Raw genomic sequence first — 26,858 nt, forward strand, 5'->3', positions numbered from 1 at the left:
TCATTTAGCAACTATAAAAGAGAGGTGCATTAAGAAAGCACACACGTTTCCATAATAGCATGATGTACAGCATTGGGATAATATTAATTTGCTTCGTAACAGTCTAAGTATTGACTCTTCCACTTAGATACCCTTAAAGATGAGGGCTGCAAGAATTTTTTTCCTTTCCAACAATTCCTGACGAAGAATTTGTTGTCATCATCACCCTATGAGCGAGCACAGAGCAGAGATGGAACAGCTAGTGCCTCTAGCAGTGGTAAGACCTAGATAGTTCCTACTTTAGGTTGGAGTTGTAGGTACCAATTCTTTGTGTTATATAAAGTGTATTTAAAGAAAAGCATTACCTTCACCTACCTATTAGTCTTAGACATTTCTCTCTAATTCCTTGTATTCCTTCTCTTTTGAAGGCTTTTTTTATTTAAGAAAATTCTTGCTCTGTCTCACGGATTCCATCCTTAGATCTCACTCCATAGTGGTTGAGGTTTGTAAGAACCTTTAATAATTCCTAAAAATACACATTCTTGCAAAGCCGATCTGTGTATGTGATCCTGTTCCAGGGTGAACCCCTCACCCAGGTGTAGCAAAGGTAACCCTTCTTCCTTTTTGAAGAAACAGAATAAAATAAGGCTTTAGTTTTGGAGCCATTGTGGCAAGCTGAAATAAGAAGTGTAGGACTAGAAGAGATCGTTTGGACTACATTCACTATGATTTTTTTTTTTCTCACAATGTCTAATTGTAATTTCCTTCATTGGAATTTGTGTTTGTTGCCTGTTGGCCTTACACTGTGCACTTCGCAGAAGAGACTGGATTTGTCTTCTCTATACTTTTCCATTAGGTAGCTATAGACAACCATAAAATCCCTTTAAGTTCTTCTTGGGTCCAGAAGATCCCTCCATCTCTTCTCCAGGCTGAACAAACCCAGCCATCTCAGCCTCTCCTCATAAGTCCTGTGCCCCACCCCTTGAACATCCTGGTGGCCCTCTGCTGGACCCACTCTAGTATGTCCTTGTCTCTCTTGTACTGGGGAGCCCCAAACTGGACTCAGCACTCTGGATGTGATCTTGCAACCGCTGAATAGAGAGGATCAATCACTCACACCCTTGCTGTAGTGATTATAGTCTTGCCAATACAGACCAGGATGCTGCTGGCCTTTTATACTGCAAAGGCACACTGCTGGCTCATGTTCAGATTGTTGTTTTTGTCCACCAGGACCCACTGGTCCCTTTTCTGTAAAGCCACTTTCGAGCTGGTTGTCCACCAGTCTGTACTGTTGCATGGGGTTATTCCGTCCCAGGTGCAGGACTTTGCATTTGCCTTTCTTGAACTTCAGGAGGTTCCTGCCAGCCCATTTCTCCAGCCTGTCAAGATCCCTCTGAATAACAGTCCTGCCCCCCAGCAGACTGACTGCTCTCCCACAATTTGGCATCATTTTGGCAATAAGGATAGCCGAGAGAGACCATAGGAGACCATTTCAAAGGCTTTGCTAAAGTCAAGGCATACAACATTCACTGCTCTTCCCTCCTCCACAGATCCAGTCATCTCATCTTGGATGACTAACAGGATGGTCAGGCACAGTTTGCCCTTGGTACATCCATGCTGGCTGTTCTCAGTCCTGCTGCTCCTTCCTCATGTTTCTACCCATCCAGAAAGAGAGGTTGTGAATACAAGGACTTCTGAAGGTTTGACTTTGTTTAAACAGCTCATATCATGATTAGTACTAGAGAATGCTAAATTTACTTACAATCTTTTATTTAAGGGTGCACAATCTCAAAGGAAACACTGCAGTTACATTCATACTGTCATTTCAGGTATCTCAGCTAGAGCCTTCCTCTGCCATCAGACACTGTACAGTAGACTGCATTTCCAATGCAAAGTTCACTAAAAATGCAAATAAAGAATATCTGCTGAGAACAAACTGCTGACTATGTCTGTATTCAGAATGATATTTCCAGAAATAAACAGTAGCAGTTTTTGCAGTACAAAGTATATCTTGAACAAAATGTTAGTGACAGGTGAGAACGTAATTCCCCAAGGGATGTAACGAAGGTTAAGAGGGTCTTACTTATTCTAGGTTTGACCAATATAAAGGAAAAGAAAAAGCAGTAAAACAAAATCCAAACCAGATCAAACTGCATTTGTTCAATCTTAAAATAGAGATAAGCGAGTGTTAGGGGAACCTTTCAGAGGGCTGGATGATCTGTGAATATAAAAGCAGGGCAGGGTCATGCCCTAGGGTAGACATTACAATGCTAGTCTTTTCTTGGAACTTGTCAGGTAGCACTGTTTTGTTGGGGTAACTGCAAGTAAGTGACAGTTTGCTGAAATGATATATAAGATGTAACAGAATAGTTTACCCTTCAGAAGGCTTTGGTCAGTCTGTCAGAATCAAACGAAATGAAACACCTGCACATGAGGGAACATTTTGTCTTTTGCAGTATAATTAGAGGAAATAACTTGGTTTTTGCAGAGGATGGGGGCGTTATCATACGGCTGAAGTACTGATTCAGGGCCTGATTCAGGTTCAGCTGAAGTGGTGAGAGCCTTTTATTTGATTTCATTCAAGGCAGATCTGATCTCCAGTGGCTAAGCTGTTAATAAGCTAGTCATAGGCGGTGAAATAAACATATTAATTAATATCCAGGAGAGAAGCTTCATAGAGTGAATTGGATGCATTTAGGAATGCTCTTACTCATGTCTGTAGATGGCATCAGTGTACTGTATGCAAGGCAAAAATAATTAATTATGCTGATAAATTTTGCTTTCCTGACTCCTGTTATCAAGTAATCAACCTGAAGAGTTGAGAAAGTACTCTAGCATCCAGGGTACCAATTTTCTGAAACAGAATGCAAGGCAACAGGAAAAATAATGTTTTTTTTTTTTCTTATTATAGATAAACATGGACTCCCTCCATATTGTTGGTGTCAGCATTTTTCATAAATGTTGTCTAGCAGGCACCCAGAGAGAGAAGTTTAATATTTATTGATTTTTTCATGTTGGGTTATAGTAGTAAATTCTTCCTGGACTCTGATTTACAAAAGCTGAAAGTGGACTTGTTGCTCTACACTAGAAACTATACAAGTGTGTTTATAAATTCAAAAGGAAGAAGAAATGTTGCCCTTGCTCTTCTCACCCTCCCAAAAGTGAATGTCTTTTAAAATGAGTAAAATATGAGTGAATAATATTTTTAAACGACATTTTTAACAGTAGAGGTTATGTCGTAGTGGGGCCTATATTACCCATCCAAGTGGGCTCCAGGCATTAGTCTTTTTCAGTGGTAGATCTGAAATATCCTATGGAACACATACTGCAGCTTACCACCAGGTGGGAACTAGTCAGGCTCCACTTTTGACCTGCAGTGCAACAACAAAAAGATTAGCAAGCTTTAAAATATGCTGAAACATTCCACTTAACCTCTTAAGGGTATTGAACATGACCCCTAAAATTGTATCTGGAAAAAGTATACACAGATGTGTAGCTTGTCTTAAACACTTCTCACAAGTATGGTAGACACAGTGAAACATACAGTCCCATTTTTCTTAGGGAAATAAGGTATTTTTGGGAATCTGGGAATAGATTTTCTTAAGAACAGAAGCTTGCTGTTCCTCTTTAACCCACATAGCTAATGAAGGAGTTGTTAGCAACCTCTGTTATGTGTTGGGATGAGCAAGGACGTGGGAGAGGACAGGTATGGCAAAATGCTGGAAGAAATAATCAGTCCCTTTATATTGATTGGAGTATTTGAAGAGTCTTCTTAAACAAACTTGTATACTTTTCAGACCAGAATTCACAATATCATCATTATTCTGTATGAGACCGAATACACTTAAAGCACAAACAATTTTAATAAGTAGGATCAAGGCCATTTTCAGGCTAGTATAGCAAGCTATTTCTGCCCAGTATAGCAATAGCAAGGGGTCAAAAAGTGCTGGAGAAATTCTCTGAACTCTGTGCTGGCACTGCCAGCCTGTTACTCCTTTCCCTCTTTCTCGTCGGCTCTGGCCCTTCCTTGGTGCAATAATGATCAGAGTTCCCATGCTGAACCAGTGGCATGCATGGGGAGGGTGAGCAGAAGCTACCCTTTGATTCGGGTTTGCTACATACCCAGCCAGGACGCATCTGTACCAGGCAATTGAGCAGGGCAGGTACATTGGCGTATGATCCTTGTTACTGCTTAACTTTTAGCAGGAGAGGGATAGACAAGATGACTGGAGCTTCTGTATGCTGTCAAATGCATCAAGGAGCACATACTTTCCCCTTAAATCCTTTAAAGTCATTCAGTAAGTCAAGTTGCTGTAATCAGGTCTACAAGGTAGAACAGTAGGTATCTCCACTGGCGCTAAACTCTCAGTTGTTTAGGCAACTTAATCAGACCCCTACTAGCCAGACATAAGAACATAGGACTGAAAGAGGTCCACTGTGTAATGAACCTCAGCTCTGTGCTGTCACAGAAAGCAAAATCATGTGTTTATCAAGCTCTGTGTTATGGGCAGATAGGCATCTTCTTTCCTCTGCTCTCTTGAAAAGTAATTTTTTTTTCATTTTCTTGGTGAAGTTATTACAAAGAATTTACCCTTGGCCAGCCCAAGTGTACTAAAACACAACATGACTGATGTTCATTTGACTGATCAGAAGCACTCATGTTTATAGGTTTTCTTGCCTCCTGGGCACTAAGCTTTTCTAGGCAGCCATCATTTTGATTAACCTCCTTTGCAAACATGGACTTCACAGTTTCTCTTCAATAATGAATAGTCAGTGTTGTAACATGACACAAGTCATAAAAATGCCTTTAGTTTATGTGGCATCACTCATTCTCAGTAGGTTAACTTGACATTTTGTGCTATTTCAGCTGGCGATATTTAAAATAGCTCCCTCAAGTAGTAGACCCATAACTTCTCCTAGGCTTACCATTTCTTAGTAAACTGGATTGTGTCAGTTCCTTTTTCTATCCCAGGATGGACAATATTGTCTAGTGCCAGAATTTCCCATTTATACTTTCATGTAGTTTTTACCATCCTGAAATGCCTGGATTGCTGAGACAACTTTAATCTGCTTTTGCTTTTCCCTTACCCAACAGTTAAGATAAATGGCTATAATCTATCAAGGGTATAGTAGAAGGTAAATTAATTCCTAATAGTCAGCATTTGCTGATTGAAGTGAGGTGGTGCAGACTTTATTTATTTTTTCATTGTACCTTGCAGATGTTTCAGGAGTTTTTGAAAACAAATACCATACCACTTACTCTTGAGGACTGTAAATATATCTGTTCAGTGCAGTGTCAACAAATGCCCAGTGGCTTATACAGAACACCAGCTGTGCTGTATAAATTTATAGCAAGTAATTGGGACAGAGATTGCCGCAATCTTTACAGAAAAAAGCAAACAGCTTCTGTATAATCCCTGTGCACACTCCAGTGTAATGGAAACACAAGTATTCTAGTCACAAGTTTCAGAACATTAGGAGGAAAAATAAATTTAATAAGTGTGTTAATTTCTTTTACATTTTGTCACAGCCTTAACCTCCTAGCAGCTATCAAAATACTGTTATCCTAGAAGCTGCCTGCTTTATTCAATACACTCCACTCAGGATTTTAAGAATGTCACCAGTACAGAGTAAGAGGGCCTTCAGTCACACCTGCCAGTCTGTGAAGCTCATAGGGGATTTCCCAATGCGCTACTTCCACATTTTCCATATAGCACTCTCTTGCTCAGGTTTCCATTTAGCAGCTTTATTCACATCACACCCTTCTTTTCTATATCCTGAGAGAAGGTGCCCAAATAGGCACAGTGGTATGCTTGATCACATAGGTGATCTGGGTAGCCAGGGCCAGGGCACAAGATAGCGGGTAGGTATAGACACATCCTCATGTAGTTATCTGGGGGGGCTCTAAGATAACCTGAATAACTTGACTTTATTAGATTTATGTACAGTCTCAGAGTGAAGCAAATGAAAATTAGAATTAGGATCAAGGAGTCTTACAACTCATTCATTGTTTCAAGCTGCTGCTGCTGGACCCCATTGGTGTGGTCTTGCTATGCCCAAGTCATGTAGCAGAAACACAGCGGTTCTACTGCCATCCACTTTCTTTCTAGTTGTAGGACTAAGGGAAACAGCATTTAATTTTGTTTGTGTCTTGATTGCTCATGCTTTAAAATCCACATTCACATTGACTTGTATGCATTTTGGCTTTTTTCTTCAACTCTGTCTCTATCATTTTGTAATATCACTGACATGACTGTGTTTTATGAAAAAAGTATGAGTGGATCTAAAAAGTGGATACTGTGAATATTTGAGTGTTTGTCAATAGCAGTGAATGAATTGTTTTGGCAGTGTAGAAAAATTCTGTGTTTAGGTGCACTGTTTTAATAAGGCTCTATGATGAGTTAATGTTTTATCTTAAAAATGACAGGAAGAAAATCTCTATTTTTTCATCTATTATTCTAAAGTAAATATTTTTTTCTGGTTTCTGACCAGTTTTGCTTTGATTTATCGAAGTAGGTCAAAAGCTATAAAGATAATGCTAAACGGAATATATCAGAGTGATTTAGCAAAGAGACAAATTGCACCTGTTCATTTTTTACTCAGCAATATTTGCACTATATAATGGATTTTTTAGCCCTGCTTCAAGTTGCCAGTAAAGATAATTTTGTGACACAAGACATGAAAAAGGTCTGGATCAATCTCACTGTACATGTTTCGGCTCCTTCATGCTTTTCCACGGTTTTGAAAATTTAGTCAAGGGAAAGCTGGAGTAAAATATGAAAGTATCAAAGTGGATCAAACTAGTGAATTCTCTATTCAAAACTGACTGAGGCTACTACGGTATGAATTTGCAAAGGTCTTCAGGCAGCTTCTTTTAAGCATTCCTGGTCATTTTCCAAACTAGGACTTATGGTTGTGTGTCACTTAGGCATGTCTGAAAAATATTCTTGAATTTGCATGTCTCCTAATTTTTATTTTTTTTTTTACAAAACTTTCTGTTCTAGCTTTTACTCACTTCAATGATCAGGTCTCTAAGGAATGAACAATGCATACAAATGTGTGCCCATGCATATACATTGCTCGGAGCTGTGATTTAGAAAGGAGACCAAAGCTGAGGCTTCCCATACCAATGACAAAAAAAATGACTTCATAATTTACATTTATTTATTTATTTATGTTTGTATTTTTATATATTATTCCATTGAATAACTGATGTGATTATTCTTAACTGTCAGCATCCTCTGTCAGTAATAAGTTGGTGGTTTTTTTCAGTCTTCAGATGTTGAGCTCAACTGATTTAATAAAATATGATAAGGTAGTGATAACATAAGAAAGTTCTCAAGTGTACCAGTCTGGTTTAGATAGTATTGTGGTTAGTATGATCTATTATCAGGCTGTTTTCTCTTCTGAGATACTTGCTAAGGAACTGGATCAAGTTAAAAAAAAATGGTGTTAATGCTAGGTACTGATGAAATGTAATCTTGTTACATTTTGAGAAGAAAAGAAGCTTTACAGGTATGCCTGTCAGGAAGGCACTCATCCTTTGAACATCTTCTCTGGCATGAACAGCTTTTTAATTTAATTGACAGATCAAACTGAAGATTTACCAGTGGAAAAGGTTACTGTACATCATATAAATTAGAGGCCATCTAGCAACTTGTTTAAGGGTGAAGTTTGATACTGAGTTTATGTAGGATTTTGAAAATTAATTATTTCAGCTGACCTTAATGTTTCAGCTATATGTAAATTATGCATTAGAATGTAACTGCAGAACAAGGAGAGATCAACTCTTCAGTTTTAGCTGAACATAAATTATATTTAACTCACTTTAAGTCCCCTTAACCCTGCCAGAAATGTGTAAATGTCCTTCAGTGTAAATGAGAAACAGGCTCACTGTAGGATTTTGTCCTAAGGAAGTCAAAGCTTTGCTTCTTTTTTTTTGGATTTTAGAACCTTAAAGGTAAATATTTCAAATGAGGACATGAATGTACAAACACCATTACTTGTTAAGGGGGAGTTCTGCTTACACACAGTAAAGATATTAAAAAAAAAAACCTTTAAATGTTGTTTTGCACTGATAACAAAATCCTTTCCCTTTCCCTTTCCCTTTTTCTTTTTCCCTTGTTAAGTTATGATATTTAATGTTATTATGGAAAGAGTATTTTAAGAAAGTCTTTCTCTTTTATGGATTAGAGCAATTTAAAGTATGGCTTTTCTGTTTGGTTTAAGTTTGTGCTCTAAGGACCACAATCTTTATTTCATTTCTTTTTTCTACAATGCAGATTATGAAATGGCAGAGTAAATTGTGAGGAACTTTCTATGTAGGAAAAAGGTTGCTAAGAAATACATCTACTGGTTGTATAACTCCAGGAGAAAAAGTGTCTCTGTTGGCCTCTGGGGTAAAAAGACTCAGATAATTCATCTTAATAATTGCAGTCCACATACTGTAATAGAATAAATATATTCACTCAGAAGAAGCCAAATGTCTTAGAAATTCTCGTCAGAGTTGTGTGTGAACCAGAACATGCTGGGCTAATAATTTAAAATGACTGTGCTATGGAGACTCTTGTTTGGCCGACTCTTCTTTTTAATGTCAATCAGAAGACTTAAGGTTTAATGCTCACTGTACTGCGTACAGCCTCTAACAAATTAAAACTATCTCGGATGAACAGGTAAAAATATCATTCAAGATATTTCTAAGGCAAAGTTTGTGGACAGAAGTAATATGCTTTATTAAATAAAATTATATACCGGGAAACACAGACAGGTTTTTTGGTATAGATCTGAAATAGTGGGTCAAATAGAAATTGTGACCTCCCCCATAGAACAAATATGGCTGATATTCATCCGACTGTTTTGGTCTTTGCCAGGCTACTACTGCAATATGGAAGATATGATCTTTTTTTTTTTTCAAGTGTGTACACTACCCAACCTGTAGAAACATTCTCCTAATTATTATTATATGGATAAAGTACTCAGCATTAAATCTTCAGTGATCTTCCATTATATATTAAAAAAAATTAATAGCCTTTTATTTTTAAGAGTTACTTGTGTTGTAAAATAGCCAGAAATACTCTGAAGGTGCACAAAATTTTCTCCAAAATGTCAAGAAAATTCTTGATATAGTTATAGGTGAATATTTACCAGATATCTGTTTGTCTGTCTGTCTGTCTATCTATCCATGCATCTATAAAAACAGCTGAAGAAGCATTTAACAAACTTTTTTTTTTCTGTGGGGTTGTGTTTAAGACTGCTGTATTTTTTCCCTCCAGCTCAGGATCTAAAAGCTTTTGCGTGGTATTAATGAATTAAATTTCATGACACTTATGGCAGTGTAACATATCCACTGAATTATCTACATGAATTCCAAAGTTCTTTCTGCTAAATACAACACATTTTCCTTTATCTACTATGCTTACTGTTGCAGAACCCTATTTCCTTTCACCTACTGCAAGGCATAGCTAGATGTGCTCTGCGTGCAATTTATGACAGGATTCATTGAATTCTACAGCCTAATTTGTGATTTAAAAAAATATGTATTTTCCAACTCTTTGGTAAAAATCCATTTTGCTGATCAGAAGTGTAGCAACAATCCTGCCAAAGAGTATCTTAGCACGTGGCATGTTTACATTACATGTATAGAGTTCTTGGTTCTTCGTTCTGCCAGGTAAAACCAGTAAAAAGAAGTACCTGGGACCCCTGAGGTTACAAGTCCTGCCAAAAGAAACCCTGTTAAGTACTTCAGATCTAACGTACTCCCAATGGCATTATGCTTTACCATAACTAGCTTAAATCCTTATTAGCTGACTGGCAGCAGCATATTGCTCCGAACACACCTGTACAAGACAAACAGAAGAGGAAGTTTACTTTTATAACAGTCCAGTGGATGAAGTCTGTGTGAAACAGAAGCCCTTCACCAGCTTGTATGGGTTGATTCCAGTGCTCACACTTCCTAGGAAAGTACGGCAAAAACAAGCCTTGCAATTGTTTTGTCAACTGGAGGAGGGCAAGTTTCCATTTGTCCTACTGAAGCTGGACCATGGTGAAAAGGGACTGTTGCCCAGAGAACAAGAGAAAAAGCAAGCAAGAAACAGCCCTGATGTGTAACCAGCGTGACAAGGGTTGTCCTGTGAAAGGAGTCCAAAAACTTTCTTATATTTTCATCAGTTGTTCTTATGTGTTACATTTTGGTCTATGGCTTTTCTGTACCTGACTAAATGGTGATCCAGCTGAAACAGAAATGATGAATAGTGTCACACTTTCTTGGAGTCTTTTGCATTCTCTAGGCAAGATATGCTCTGAGATCTGTGGGCTCAAGTTCCTTATGTCGAACAAGGCCAGAAATCTCATCTCCCATAACCTGAATAAGGGATCTGACACATCTGCTATTTAATGTTTGGCAGACACCATGATATATTTTCCTCCACTGCTTATTTTTAACTGAATGCACTGAAGTGTGAATGAATACAATTGCTCATAATTACGCTTAAATTTGGGGTTACTCACTGTTGTTTAGAATCCCGTACAAATATTGCAGAAGCAGAAGAGTTTGAGCACAAAGAGAGATGATGATTAATTTAGGAACTTTTAGAATGGTAAAAGATACTGTGTGAAATGTTGATGTCTAATGTCTGCCTAAACTGAGACTTAGGCAGAATTTAGGCAGGAAAAATCTGTTAGTCCAGGCTGTAGTCTAAAGTAATGTCATGCAAACTTAAGAAAAGAAATCTCCCAATTCCCATAGAATAACAGGTTGGAAGGGACCTCTGGAGGTCACCTAATCCAAACTACTCCTCACAGCACGGCCAGCTCCAGAGTTAGACTAGGTTGCTCGGGGCCTTGCTCAGATGAGTTTTGAAAGTCACCAAGGATGGAGATTTTCCAGTCTCTCTGACAACCTGTTCCAGTGCTTAACTGTTCTCATTGTAATTTTTTTTTTCCTTTATATCCAATTGGAAGTTTCCTTGCTTGTAGTAGGGACTCTTAAGAGTGCAGTCAGTGGATAATAACAGAAACCTTTAAAGTATGGTCACGTGATTATACCAAGAGTCCCAAGTGTGTAAATGTCAATCACAAATAGTCAATTACTGGTCACTAAGCAAAAGCAGCCTTGCAAACTGGGTAGAACCAGTTTTAAGGCACAGTAAAGAACATGTATCCGAGGTATATAAAAAATTTGCATGTATGGTAAAAATGCAAAGCAGATAAAAGAAATTATAAAACATAGAGTGCCTTCAAGAATGAGAACAAAGAAAGAACAGAAAAAAAGGGATTGTTCCTGCATTGTTTTCTCTGGCTAAGGATACCAGTCCTGATCAATGCTTCTACTTCAGCATAGCAGGTCCTCCCTCACCTTTGGCGAAGAAAAGCATTGCTTTTTGAGTAACCTTTCACCACAATTTGCTACTCAGCAATTGTATGCAAAATGTTATCTTTTATTATTTAGTTAGGTTAAGAAAATTGGAGTTGTAAGGAGTGGTGTACGTATGCCTGTGTTTTCTGCTCCAACCTTTCCAAATGACTGATACCACAGCACCAAGTCAGAGGAAACGCAGATACAGCAGCTGTCGGCTGTGATTGCTACCTCTTGCACTTCCACTGTGCACCTCTGAAAACAGTCTGGCTCCATCTTCGCTATAACTCCCCTTTAGGCAGTGGAAGTGGCACTGTACTTACAGAATGGCAGTAACGATGAGCTTAAGACAGCTAAGCAATTTAACCCTGGGCTAGTGAACAGGATGCCTGTATTTTGTCAAAAGCTAACAGAGGTGTCCACCAGAAATGTATGGTGCTTTATGGAGAAGGGTATACAAGTGAGGGATGTTTAAATATGCTACTTCAAGATAAACAGCATGAGCTGCATGTATGTTGTTACTACTCGAGGTTGTGGCATACTTAAATTTATGGATAATTTAACTAATCAATTGGAAAATGATTGACTTACAATGAGCATAATAACCTATAGAATGCTATAAGGAACTGATTATACATATATATATAAAGAATAGCCATATATTAGTTTCTTTGCTTTGAGGTTTACTCTCATCACCTACTTTTTGCATTTTAGTACACTATGGTGTGCTTGCTATCTTCCACGTGGCCCTAAATAAGGAATTTTGTGGCTAGGATGCCATTTGATATGACACTTAATTTAGGTATCTATATACATGTGTCTGTATAAGTTCAGTACCTGGACTTCTGTTGTCATTAATGGATTGTCAGCCCAGTCAGTGGTAACTAGAGAAGGATTCAGCTGGTCAGACCCTCATGGCTCTACTGAGTTGTCCAAGCAGAGGTGTTTTGTGCTGTTTGAGGTATTGTCGAGTTTTCTGTCTAGCCTCTAGGTATCAGATGATACTCAGTGCTTTTATTTAGGCAAGTGAATAGAGCTCCCATTATCTATAACATATCCTACATATAGACAATTAAATTGAGGTGCCCAGATCTGAGGCTGAATCCTACCCTTGTGACAGATCTAATGAGTTATGTTCCTGAACTAAGTGAATCTGCTCCTTAAAAGTGGTGGGATTAAAAATATGCAGCGGAGCAGCCAGTGTTGAAAATGGCTAAATAGGCACACCCTGGAATGCAAACGTGGCACTGCTCGCAGAATCAGTAGGCCCTGTAATGCTGATAGTGTCTGGCAACCAATATATCCCTCACCGAGCTGGAAAAATCCACACCTTGGAATTTATTAGCATTAGTTTTTATTAGCAAGTCAGCAAAGAGTGTTATTAAATCTAATCAGTAGATCATTCAGAGAAATACTTATCATACAGTAATTCATTTTCATTTATTCAGCAGAGGTTCAACCTATAAAAATACACTTAAGAAGTCTTTCATACACACATGTACACACACACACACACAGAGCTTTGGTGGTGAAGTAAGACTCCAAATTTTGAACTGTGAAGAATTTTGTCTTTTAGTGAGAACAGAACTGTCTCAGAAAAGTCTGATTTTCTTTAAAATTAAACATCATCATTTATCTATATTGATTTCAAACGAGGTTGTTCAATGCCTCATTTACCTGACTGCTGAGGGCATGATCCTGCTTTCCTTGAAAGGACATCTTGCTATTGATTTAATAGAACAAGGTAGTCTTGCCTTTACTTTGAATTGAATCTAATATAAATTTAAGGATTAGGGCCTATAGCTATATTTAAAAGGTATTAATGAATTTATTTTTATTCATTCATTCATTTTTACCTGTGTAGCAAACATACAGCTGGAATTTAAATTCATGTTTTTCCATAATGCAGAATGACCTTGTTGGGTTTTGATGACCACAGTTTTTACATGGAAGTGGAGAGATAGATAAAAATCATATTCTATTGGATTACAAGAACTATATTTGTGACGGAGAGCAAATTTATTTTTGAATGTGGGCAAATATGTCAAGACCAATGTGCACATGTATCCTATATAAACAGAATGATTTAATATATCACTGCATGTCTTCACAAAAACCCTTTCATTTGTAACTGTAAAATGATGAACATATCATATATAACAAGTTTGCATTGTAAAGAGTTATAATTAATTCACGTATATTTAAACTCTATAAATATGCATATCATGGCTTATGGAAAGTAATATGCAATAGATGATTACTAAATAAGTCAAATTTTCTTTACGAGTTTATTTCATTTTAAACTACCAACCTTTTTCTGAAAATTGAAACCTTTCTCAGGAACTCACCATTTCTTGCCAAATTCAATTAAAAGTGTTAAAATGTTTTCATAAATAAGAAAAAAATATTTTTTTATTTGTGGAAAGGAGTAGCTTTAATTTTCATTTTAAAGTGACTTTTTGTTTTGAATTTTAAAACTTTTTTCTTATTTTTTCTTCCTGCTTATTAGTTTTTCTTTAGTTATAGTTTTTCTTATTGCGTATTAGAAAATTAAATAGAGCAAGACAGAACAAAGCTTATAATGGCCTTACCCCTATTTCATAATGTATAGCATCCTGATTTTCAGCTGGCTGTTCATTCATTGTGGTGATTTTATTTGCAGCCCACAGTGCGATAAACACTACTGTATTTCATGGTTTGTATGTAGAATATAAATCTTACATTTATTCATTATGTAAGATATTATGCAAGACCTACAGCTGTGTTTCAGCATGTGCAGAAAAACAAAAACATAACCATCGTTCCACAAAGATTAATTTTAAAAGTCATATATTATATAACAAATACTCTTTTTAAACTCTAGGAGGAATCTGGGGTGAGAAAGGATCATAATCAGAAAGAGACAATCCTGTGTTTATTCTGTTTTGGCTAGTTTTGATGATGTGATATTTTAGGTAGAAGGTATTTTTATGCATATAAAATTATGGTGATAAAACTATCACTCAACATTCTTCAAAGAATATATATATATTTTTATAAGCAGAATAATGCAAAAGGTTCGCAAGGCAAAGGTCAGTAGCAGAATGTGGGGCCTTAAGGTTTAGGAATATAATAGAGAAAAATGAGATTCAGAGAGATCATTCAACTACAATAGGGATATAAAGAAAACCTTAGGGGAGGGGGTTGAAAATGGATCATCTAGGCAGGAAGCTACTGTTATCCTCTATGACCATATTTCTTTCCCCTGTGGTCAGAAATTCAGAAGGAGTTCCAAAGGCTGCTTGTGTGATATCTCATTTAATGAATAGGTCAGAGAAGGAGAGAAGAGGCCTCTACAATTCTGCACCTCATTGTAGTCAATGCACCATCAAAGACTCCTGATGAAAGATGGAAAGTTTCAATTGTTCTCTAAAGACTAAGAAAGGTCTCTGCAGGTATTTGAAATGAATGGGACTGGGGAAAATTAGAAGTCTGCTAAAGAGAATATTGCAAACTCAATGTCCTTGCTAAGGAACAGTTCAAAATGTGATTTGACCCTGCAGGATATAAATATTCTCCTTTCTGTTACATTTCCTACCAGCTAATTATGTATTTGCTTGCAGTTTGACATAGCAGGTGGAAAAATCTATTGTGATTTTCTAAAATGCACGTGAAGAGAATATGATCATCAGGCAGACAGGTTGCATCCCTCTTTATAAAATCTAGTGATATTGTGTTCAGTTTTCAATGCTCAGACACCAGAAAGATATGACCAATGTACAGAAATTCAATGTAGTTTTGACTAATTGGATGTGATAACAAATATTTTGCACCTAAAGATAAAAGAGATTTTTTTTTCAGTGTATTGCAAGGAATATAAAGGTGATGAAATTAAGAAAATGAAATGTATCCCTATCGGAGAGCTATATCTTGTTATAATTTATAACAAAACTGAGAAATTTCATCAAGTACTATACTATTAACTAGAGTCAAAACAGAAGAAGAAACTATATAAAAAGGGAATGTTCTTACATCAAATAGGAAATAAACTGAATGTTATGGTAGGCCTATCCTGCTGGTTCTACTTTGATTCTCTTTTTCTCTTTTAAACATAATTTTGTGTTTTGTTTTTAAAAAATCATTTATTTCAGGTCAGGTTAATCCCCAAAGATTCTTTCAGCTAAGATTTATTAAAACAGAGCTGGTATAATTCATTATGAATTTGGCTCTAAACAGCTGCCCATTTAGATTTCTGCTTGAGTTATGAATGCAGATGAGGCAAAAGCCAAATACCTGCATAACCAAAAAAGAGCATGGCCTCTTTTAAGAAAACATACTTTCTTTTGAGTATCTAAATAGAAAGCATTTGATAAATGTCATTCAGGTAAAGATATAGTTGCTTTACAAATGAGGCATTTTAAGAGAGAGGTACTACCTTTAGTTCTGGCAATATTCCAAACAGTTGTTTCAGCTCTTAAAGATTTTATTGCCAGTTGGATTCATTTTGTTAATCTTTCAAGTACTGGAAATAAAGAGCAGATGACTCCATGATGTGCCCAATTATCTACTGCCTTAAATAGCTCTATTAGTTGAAATAACACCAAGAATACTAGATGGCTGTTCTGTGGAAATTGTTGCTTTATGAGGAAAAGGTGGGACATCAGGAAAAATTCTCTTTCCCAAATTCCCTTTTCTCAAATGAATCTCCCAAACTTAAATTTGGGTTTAGAGGGATATCCAGTTGCTATGGCTTTTGCATAATAGAGGGGATAACATGGGTCTTTTGATTATATTGGATGACACAACAGTAATTTTTTCTTCACAAAAAGTTTAAGAATTTAAGATACACTCTTTAAACTTCTATCCCCTTCACAAACGTACATGCTGCCATGTTTCCTATGTGAAATTCAACTACAAACAAAAAAATGAAGGCAACTTGTATGACTTTACACTGGCAAAATAATGCCAAAATAACCTCCATAGAGTGCTCAGTACTAAATTGGCAATCAGATTTGAAATTGTTATGGAAATTACTAAACAAGTATCATGGAAAATGGAATTCTTAAAGGCTGGCACTCTTTTTCAAAAAATACTTGTTACAGATGAGTCCACAAAATTAGTATTATCACTTTTGTTCCGTAAAATGGCAAAATAACAGAAGAAGAAGAAGCAGATGTAAGAAGAGCAACAACAGCAGGAGGCTTCATAAAAGCACCAGTTTGGGGGGTGATTTACACCATGCATACAGGCTCCAACCATTAGTAATTGCAGAGAGGATCTGAAAGGAGAACATGAGCAAGAGAAGAGCAACGGGTAGCATGAAACCATGACTATCTGTGGAGGTGTTTTGAAATGACAGGCAATGCAGAAACACCTTTTTGTAATTATCTTCCTAGGTGTCTATTCTTAGCCATATCTTTTTGCAGCATACCTTAACTGTTCTTGGTTTGCACTGTAAGGCTGGGGTATATGCAAATGAAGCCTTATTGTAATTAGTCATAATTATCTGGAGCAAGGAAATCTCCACAATTCATGATTAATTTTGGAACTTGGAATCCATATGTATCTTGTAGCCTATTAACTCTGGAAATAGAGATGTCCTTGCATCCTATAGAATGTGCTGTTCTTTCGGCTTAAAAACAAAAATAAGGATGATTTGCAGGATGTTGGGTTTGTGCTTGCATGTGATGCCACCTTTCCTAACCTAACCTTTGTTTTACTTTAGTTTTTTTAAACATAGAAAGCATTAGAAGATAGAGACAGCAGCAAGAGCTTGCTACCTTGATGTATTATACTGGAGAATACTGAAGATAAGCTTTCTCGGTTAGCCAGTGTTTGCTTTTAGGGATGTTGTCATCTAAGAGACCTATGAGGATGTGTCTAGGTGGCTGCCAGGCCTGGTCAGGTTTGTTTTCTTCACAGAAAAGCCTGCATCAAACAGTACTGGCTTAGCATCAATGTCATCCACTAGATACAGGCTTTCTATGCAAAAGCTTGGTCTCAGCCTAGATGATACTTCTAAGGACCTTCTCTTTGAAGCTTCTTTCAAAACTTGACTGCTCAGACCCTATAGTCAGCCCAGCTGCAACATTAAGGATTCTGGGAAGATGTGTAGTGCCATTCTGTACCTGCATAGAGATTTTAATGATGATGATGATGATGATGATGATGATGATGATAAAATAATGTGAGGCTGAACTGGACAATGAGAGAATTCTGCAGAAGAGGCAAAATTCACAGACTATTGGGGAGAGTTGACAAGGTATACACAAATATTAAAAAGTTGCCCCGTAACACCTCCACCTCATCAGCTTACAGGAGATCTATACTGTAAATTGTGCTGTCTAATGTCTTGGTCTGAGGTAAGCACCTTGTGACCTCCATCTTCTTCCTTCTAATGCTCATACCTGCCTTAAAGAAAAAAAAACATTTATTCTTGTAAATACTATCCTCTGAACTAACAGAAAAAAAATCCTCTTATTTTTATCTTTATTTCTCTTCTCTCTTAATGAAAGACACTGCCTGTCCCTTCTGCCCTGCTTTTCATCCTCTTCAAAGTGCACCCTGATCACTGCCAAAACCCGTGCCACTCAGGTTAGCCACGTGGGCACACCACAATGATGCAGATGCTTGAGCTTCTCAGACTCTGCTGGCAGTACCTCTGCTGGTCCTTGAGTGTTCTGCAATATAATTTAGAAAATGTCAACTGTACTTATGGGTCAGGTTGTATCACACAGCCTTCCGCTTCTGAAGTATGTAAGGTCCTAAGGAGGGGCCTGCTAGGAGGAGGAAGTGATGATAAGATGAAAGATGAGAAGACCATTTGGACTATGCATACAGTGCAAGGGAAGAATCCACATATGTTGGAGAAGGCATCTCAGACAGATGAGAGGAAAACCCATAAAAAGCAGTCAACTTGACTAGTTGGAAAAGCCCTTCAAAATATTTGTTTCCCTGGACTGAAGTCAAATAATCTTCTGGCACATTAGTAAAGTATAAGGTTCAATGGGTCTTTAGATAACATGTAAATATAATATCATTATTGCAAACAGTAAGAAAAGAAAGAAGGGTGAAAAGCAAAAATATACAAACAGGCAGACTGTGCTATGATATAGGCTGAAATGTTCATGTGAAGGAAATAAGGAAGAATAAACAAATCAGTCTAGAAAGTTATAAGAGTATCTGCCTGTCTTGGCAGCTAGTGCTTCTGCTGAGGGATGTGATTGTAGTAAAAGAGAAGCAAACCAGATTCACTCACCAGTAGATAGGGTACTAGCAATTTCTTCCAGCTGTTATATGGCTGTAGAGACAGAAGTGGAGTATGAGGTATCTGGGTGCAGTCTGATAGATGCATTTTTCTAAAAATACTAGAAGAAACAAGATATAATCACTGTCAAGTCTTCTTATAGATGGGCGCTTTACTGGAGAAGGAGCTTACAAAGCCATTTTTCTAGTCTGGACATAGATGTGACCTGGGAACCAATCTTCAAATGGCTGCAGAACAGAGATATTCATGTGAATATAGGTTGTATGGACAGCACTAGTGATGGAGGAGAGTGAAGCAATATGTGGGAGAATTGCCATGCCTTATGACACTGAGCTCTTTTTGATTGTGAAATTAGGCAGGATCAGGCCAAACAGAATAGCAGGTCATGATGGGGACTCACATATTCCATCTATGCAAAGTCTGCTTTTGTCAGTTCAAACAAAAACATGTATAGAAGAAGGAAAACAACAGTTCTGGGGTTGCTGATCTTCAGTTGTTCATTTTTTTTCACCCAGGAAATGAGGAGTGTAATCCTGAATGCTTGACCACCATTCTGTGCTTTATCAAACAGGTAACCAGTCTTAGGCTGAGGACTGCTCCTTTACCTGGTTAACTATTCTGTACAAATATTCCATGAAAGTCTTCCTTGTCTCGCAGTGTCATGTGCAGTCTCCCTGGATATAAGGGGGACTGTTTGGACTGAACATGAAAAGAAAAAGGCAGCTGGGTAATTTGCAAACCATTGCCTGACTAACTTAAGAGTGCTGTTTTGGGGCCCAAGTGACACATCTCATTTCAAAGTATCCATCCTAATGATGTTTATGCTCTATAAACAATTGTGTTCTCTTCTTTATTATACACTTATTTTGCTCATAGTGTTATTAAAGCAAGTTTTAACCAATGAAAAGAGACTCTTTAACTTCAATAGGCTTTGGTTCACCTTCAATAGTGAAAGAGTACATGAAACAGAAAATGATGTAAAATCACATTCTTGGATTTACCAGAGCAGTCATAAAGTTTCTCAGAGAGTAATCCATGCTGTAGTGCTCGGAATTTGCATTGACTCATTCATTAGATCTAAGATACAAGACCAAGCATTTGCTTGAAAATCAATAATCTTCTCATTTAGTCTGAATTTGAAGTAAGGTTGAATAATACCTAAGATACCATAGCCTATATTTTTGCAATCACTTTTATGTTTTTAATATATAAAAGAATTTTTATCACTACCAAGTAGTGTATTTTTTAATGACTCAAAAACAATTAAACTTGTAGTAAATTTAAATGGAAAAAAATGATATATTATTTGTTCATACTTGAACTAAAAAATATGTTTTTGTTCAGCAGGAATGAACGTACTATATAGAACTTTGTTCTTTGGAATTGTGACCATTGTATTCACAGAGTGTCCCACTAATCAGAATAAGCTACAATACAGCTCAGACGTACACTGATTTTTTTACAGAGACAGCTGATAGAGTAGGCCATTGTCGCTTGTGAATTTAACTGAAATATGCCTCTGAACAGAAGTGGTTGTTCCCCTCCCGCCCCTTGCTGGTTCGAAGTTTATTACTGGCATGGTGACATGTATGAATAAGCTGTGACAGCCAATAATGTCTTCAATCACTAATGAATGAACAGAAGAGTTTAGTTAGGTACTTTTTTAAAGGGTTTTACATGGCATTTAAGTGCCTTTTCACAAAATACAATTTTCCTTGAAATATTACTCTTCTCTTTCACCTTTGTAATGTCTGTGCTCTTCAGCCCACAATATTTTATAGATTTTTTTATATTTAACATTTTATGCTGTATGACTTTTATAATTCTCTGAAATACATTTCAAATGGTCAGTATTCAGATGATCCATGTTGGAGTCAAACACATTAAGATGTTCAAAAGCCTCAACTGTAGAGAGGTATTTCTAGGTCATAACGCTTTATTGTGTACAATCACAAAATGTGGTGTGGTTGGCAAGCCCTACACTGGTTTTTGAAATTGCTGTGCTACCAGTATGTTCCAATCAATGAGAACCTCTGAGCCATGAACTTTTATTGATTTGTATTCTCCTGGGTAACATAAGTGGCCTTCCTTAAGTCTTCCAATTTCACTATCATGATTTTTTTTCTGAAAACTCAGTTGAAAAGAATGACAGGTTTATTTATGCAGTTGCTTTGCTGTCCAACTCTTCTAGAGCCTGAAACAAAAGTAGGTTCTACAGTAGGAAAAGAAATGCTATGATAATCTTATTCTTGATTTTAAGACCTTTGATTAGGACACCTATACAGTAGTGTCTTGCTTCTGAAAATCTGTAATATCACATTAAACCTGTTCAGCCTTTTTTGAAATGTTTAATTTGTCATTCTTTTGATTGCAGTGTAATGGTTTTCATTACTTTAAATGGAAGAAGTGACAAAATTGTAGTCATACTACTGCATTAATTTTATTTAAAGATATTAGAACAGGGAATTGCAGCTTGACAGATCAATCCTATTCAGTTACGCTAAAGACCACAGGAACCTTGACTATCTACTATGGGAAAAAACAACTTACTTTTTTGATGCATGGGATTCAGTGAAGCTATCATCCAATATCCCATTTGCTAGACATACTTACAATGCTGAAGTAACTGCTCTGTAAAAACTAAAATTTAACAGGAAAGACCATCTGGATTGTGTTTCTGTATCAGAACAATGGAAGTTTTTTCAAATAATTATTTGGTTCATGTTGAGCAGAAAAGAAGCTAATTGAATTGCTTCTTTTTTCATATGCATTGAGAAAGGTCTCATAGCTACTGGAACTTAATTATTTTAGGTATTTTCACTCCTGCAATCTGGCTGATAAGAAAATCTTGGAAGAGAAATGGAGCGAATTAGCTTCCACAGGGCTTTGCACTTCACAGGTTTGTCTGCGTGTATGTAACTGCACTGCTTCAGAGGTTCACACTTACTTATTTAAAAGAAAGCTGGATATTTCAACATGAATAACTAGATGTATCCAACAGGACTTGATCAAGGTCACAGAAAGTCTGTGACAGAGCAGGGAATTAAACCAAGCATTCCCTTAATTCCAGATCAGGTCTGTAATCATGGACTACCTTTGCCCCCAGATACCCAGTCAGTCCCTGTCTCTGCCACAGATTCGCTGCATCACAAGTCTGTTAATAAATTTGGCTGTGCTCCAAAAAAGGATTTATAGGCACGTGTAAGAAACTGTGATTATCAAAATACCTACGTTGGCACTGACAGTCATCAGAAAATTTTACTAGGATTCTGAAGTTCTGCTTCTATACATAGGCAAAATTATCTTAGGCAATTTCAGGCTGAGCAGCTAAGTGATTATGTCATGTCAAATCCCAACAATGAACCTTAAATTAGGTTTTTCTTCTTAGTAAATCCTCTAAGGGCCCTATCTGAAGGCATGTTCTCAACACATCTATCAAACACTTTCTGGATGAGATCCACACCTAACATAATAGTAATAGCCACTTTTATTTTTAAAAATGGCGATAACTGCCACTTGCCCTGTTAATTCTGTTCTCTAAAATAATTGCTGAATAGCTTAGCACTGTAATGAAAATCCCATTTGTAGCCCAGGAATAAAAGTTATTGTATTTTACCTGTGGTTTTCTGTGATGGCTTAGAGCATCTTTAATCATAGTTTATTCTTGCTTTATTTTTTTTAGATGTTGTATATAACAGAACAAAGACCCAATTTACATTGAATTATTTACGGTATTCTAAGTGTTTTTTTGGAACAAATTATGATGGTCTGAAAATTACTTACTATAATATGTATGAAGCAATATATATAATAAGCATATATAGATATATGTATCAACAAATAGATAAATAGTTTCTGTGGCTTGAACATTAACAAGCCTAAAGTGAATGTAATAAAAATATAATATTTTTTATTTGTTTATAGTTATAGACATGAAATGTAGACGTGATAATACTGCAGATAAATATCTCTTTCTATAGCTTTTGAATAAGAGAATTTTAAAATTTTCATCATTGATGCCATGCATTTTCAAGTGTTTTAAACTAGTTTCAAGTACAAATTACAGTTGTTTTAGTTTTCATTTGTTTGTTTGGCTTTTGAGTTCTTATACACACCAGCTTTGCTTCCATTAAAATTTATATTTTAGTGTTTATTTTAAAATAAAAATTTTAAATAAAATATTTGGTTTTTATTTTCAGTTGTTTGGTAACCAAACTGATAAATCCTGTATAATTTTAGAGCTCATCATAATGTAGAAGAAAAATTCATTATTGTATATTTATTTCTATTATTATTTTAGCTAAATTGTTTGTTTCTCGTTTCTAATGACTTCTAAAAATATTTTTAAGTGAAAACAGAGTTCTACCTAGAAAAGATGTTATATCTATTTCTTCCTCTTTCAACTTCTTTCAAGGGATTATTTAAGCAAGTATGTATCATTTACATATCTCTTTTCCTACCTAATAGTTAGCGCTTGCTCATAGTCCTAGTGCAATCTTTAGAAACACATCTGTACAACTGATTCAGTGGAGGAAGTAATAGTTCTGCTAGATCTTAATTATATGAAAGGGTACAGTAGCTATTATTGGAGTGGCATATATGTAAGTTAACATACGGTGCTGGCATTAACCACAGAAGTTGTACTGACAACAGAGGAAATTAAAAATTCAGGAACCCTGGGCAGTTAGTTCATTGATCTGTAAATTACATGACACTGTGATGAATTTTTTTCTCTGCATAATATATGGTTGCATATTCTTTCCTCCCTTTAATCTTCTTATTAGAATAAGTTATCCTGATGGCCAGAAGCGTCTGGAAGTGCAACTCCTGTACCAATAGTAATGTCTGTCTTTTTTTATTGTAACATGTGGAATGTGCATTTTCTTTAATGTGATTAATATAAAGGTGCATCTTCTATGGCATTTGTGTTGCCCACCATTTTGCTCACAGCAGTATCGGGAAAATATCTATTATGTCACAGGGGAAAGCCCCAAAGGAGAAAAAGAGACTTTTTTTTCCCACTTAGCCTTTTTAGACTATATTTACTGTTTAATAAAAGATGTTCATACATATGACATCATACAGTCCCAAAATGTGGCAGTGTACCCAGTGTAGAGGAAGATATCCATTCGGAAAAATACTGCTAAAGATGTAACTATGCTGTACTCTTTCCTAAATGAGTGTGTTGTACTGAACAAATATGGATACCTGTAGGTCCCTGAAAACCTATTAGGCACCCTGCTAACTTGAAATACAGTGACCTTGATTTCCTGAATGTCTCATTTGGCCTCTTCCTTCCAAACTTAATTAAGAATCTTACCTAGGGATTTGATCAATTGTCATACCTGCATTTTGTCAGACATAGGTATGTGGTTTTAAGTATACATATAAGTGTTTTAAGTATACATATACTCTGTATGTATGTATTGGTGAATTTTTGTATATGCTAGATAGTGAAAATATCATAAGATATCACAAGATATAACAAGCTTCACTGTCCAAAAAAGGGATTTTAGTATCTCCCTGTATATTTGTATTTTAGTATCTCTCCTATTAGAATAGATGCATATTTTAGTTCAGTACATTTTCTGGGATTATACATTTAAGTCTTTTTTTTTTTGTCTGGTAAGTATTAGGCAGTTGATTGACATAAGCTTATGTAATTTGCTGTAAACATAAGGAGCTCTACTCAACTGTATGGTGAAAATATAAAAGCCAGAAGTGTTGCAATTAGTGAAAAGTAAATACAGTCGATTGTTTATCATGTTCTTCTATGCCATTCTTACAGTGAGTTGTGGCAGAAGTAGCTGATAATATTTTCTACTCAGATAAATTTTGTACCTTTTCAAAACTCTTTTATCTCAGGCTAGTTTTGTTCTTGTTGTTTAAAAACAAAAAGTAAAAGAAGGAACACAATTTGAGGGCACATTTTTTAGAACTTTTATTTTTCCTTCTCTGCTATAAGGAAAAAAATCTTGTGACATTTATTCCAGCTACCCAGATATATATACTGTCAAACCAACAGTGAAGAGCAAAGCTGCCATTCTCTATGTTACTCGAGTGTCAGCATCAATAGAAGTGATATCGATGAAGTTTTTGGCTGATTCAGATTAGTTTGGCTAGAACTGAAAACTTTTGCTGGATTCATCATTTTATCAGTCACTCTAAAATTATTGCAAAAAATCGCAGGGTCCTTGCTTCAGAAATCAAAAGTCATGAGTTAACATTATTTTATTTACACTGTCAAACTGGTATCTTCCATCAAAGCACAATGCATAGCAACAGGCAAAACCCTCTCCAGTCCTGTTATTTATGCTTATACTCAACATCTTGTTTTCTCCTTTAATGTAGTTTGACAAAATATGTTGTCATGATGGTAATAAATACAATTTCTAAGAACCTCCCATGCCATATTTTATCTACTACAATTTTTTCATTTTCCAAATATTTGCAAACCATATTGTTACTACATTAGGTAATTACATTCTTCTTAGTTACACAGGTAATTGATATATTGATATTTTTTATCAAATCTATATAAAATTTTGTCTAATCCCATTGCATCATTATTTCAACTTTACTAAATGGCTTATCAAAATGCCAGCTTGCAAAATAGTCCAGAAGTCAGGTCTACACATTTTGATAGCAAGCATTTTTATCTTTGTACTTTATCCCCAGTAAACATCCCCCGTCTCTCTGAGTGAAAAAGCTATATGTATAATTCTTATACCTATACCAGATAGACCCTTTCTAGTTTCCTAGATCTCACAGAGACTTAGTTTTCCCTTCTTGCATGTCTGTAAAGTTAAAGGTTTTATTATGTCAAAACAAAACTCTCTTGATTTACACCCTATTTATTCAAACATTAGCCACAGATGTTTTCGGAAAGTTTTCCCTTCAACACCTGGCTATGCCGATTAGCTGATCATTCTATGAAGTGCTGGGAATCTTCTTTATTGCAAGTCACAGCATATCTTCCTCGTCTTTCTCAGACAACCTACGCTCATTTTACTTGTACTCAGAGCTGGCTAAAAGCCAGCAAGCTTCAATCCAAAAGCTGTGCATCTTTGTTAGCATGGTACTGTACTCTCATTAGGATTACTATATTAGCTTGAGCTCACAACCTTTGGATGAAGGCTGTCTGGCAGCCATTCACCTTGGAGCACAGGCAAAGGAGGAATGAAAGACCCAGAATGTAATATTAAAAATTAGTGAAGTTCACATATGGAGTTTACACAGGCATTAAAAACCCAAATCGGAGGGTTAGATTTATGCCTCTTTGCCCCATATTGTTATGAGTGTGACCTTTATTTAAGTAAATAAGTAAAAATCAACTACGCATTCAATACAGATGTTAAAAACAGCTGAATACAGTAATGTTAATATTAGTTTACAACTATGGTTAAATATGTTAGCTTTCCCAACTATAGTTCAGGGATTTATAATACTGACTTTTAGTTCAGTAAGACACAATGCTTCTAGTGTGCTATTTGATATATCCCAGAGTATCTAAGAGATGGGAGATTTGCACAGCTCTGGAGCAGCAGCTGTTGACCAGGTGTAATACCTGACGGCATCTCAAACAGCACTAGACAGCTATGCTTAGACAATTCAATCAAGTCCCTAATCAATACAATTAGTGATGTTTACAAAGTGCTTCAGCTGATAAAATGTAGTTTTCTGCTTTTTAGACTCCACTGACAGTGTCACTAGATCTGCAGAGAGTGATTCAGTTCCCCAACGACATAATACTGGAGATATAGGCACAGGCTCCCACATATGGCACTGGAGCTACAGGATACTTGTATGTGCCTGGAGCAGTAGCTGGGAGATGTTATACATATCTAAATTTGTGTGTCTTAAGGGCTGACTCTACCCAAATATTTTAAAATTGCATTTTGACCATTATATTAGCAAACAGTGCTTAGTTCATACAGATATTTTATATTATGACATGTTTTCAGTGCAAATTCTTTGGTCCTAGTTCAAAGGGGTAACTAAACTGATTATCTGAGGAACATTTTGGATTAACTTGAAATGAACTAATTTCTTTGGCTCACTGCTATATGTTATGTCAGCTCACCTTCAGGCACTTCAGTGTAAGTGTATGGAGGGTAGAGGTTCAGTTCAGACATGTACGTGTGTATGGCACAGCACCTGCAGAGTATTAAAGTAAGGTGCTTGGTGACTTTTGTTATACCTTCCAGAAGTCAGATGTCTGCCCAGATGTGGCACAGGAGCCAGGGGAGACCTGTACCCCTCTGGAGTGGCATTTGGAGG

The 26,858-nt window shown here is 36.4% G+C and overlaps 1 protein-coding gene across 12 annotated transcripts in view; it reads left to right on the plus strand.

The window, feature by feature from the left end:
- GPC5 (glypican 5) overlaps positions 1-26,858 on the plus strand; it is a 727,382-nt gene that overhangs the window by 209,529 nt on the left and 490,995 nt on the right. The gene's annotated exons all lie outside the window — the stretch shown is intronic.

Source organism: Apteryx mantelli, chromosome 1 (genome assembly GCF_036417845.1).
Source record: "Apteryx mantelli isolate bAptMan1 chromosome 1, bAptMan1.hap1, whole genome shotgun sequence".
Taxonomy (NCBI): domain Eukaryota; kingdom Metazoa; phylum Chordata; class Aves; order Apterygiformes; family Apterygidae; genus Apteryx; species Apteryx mantelli.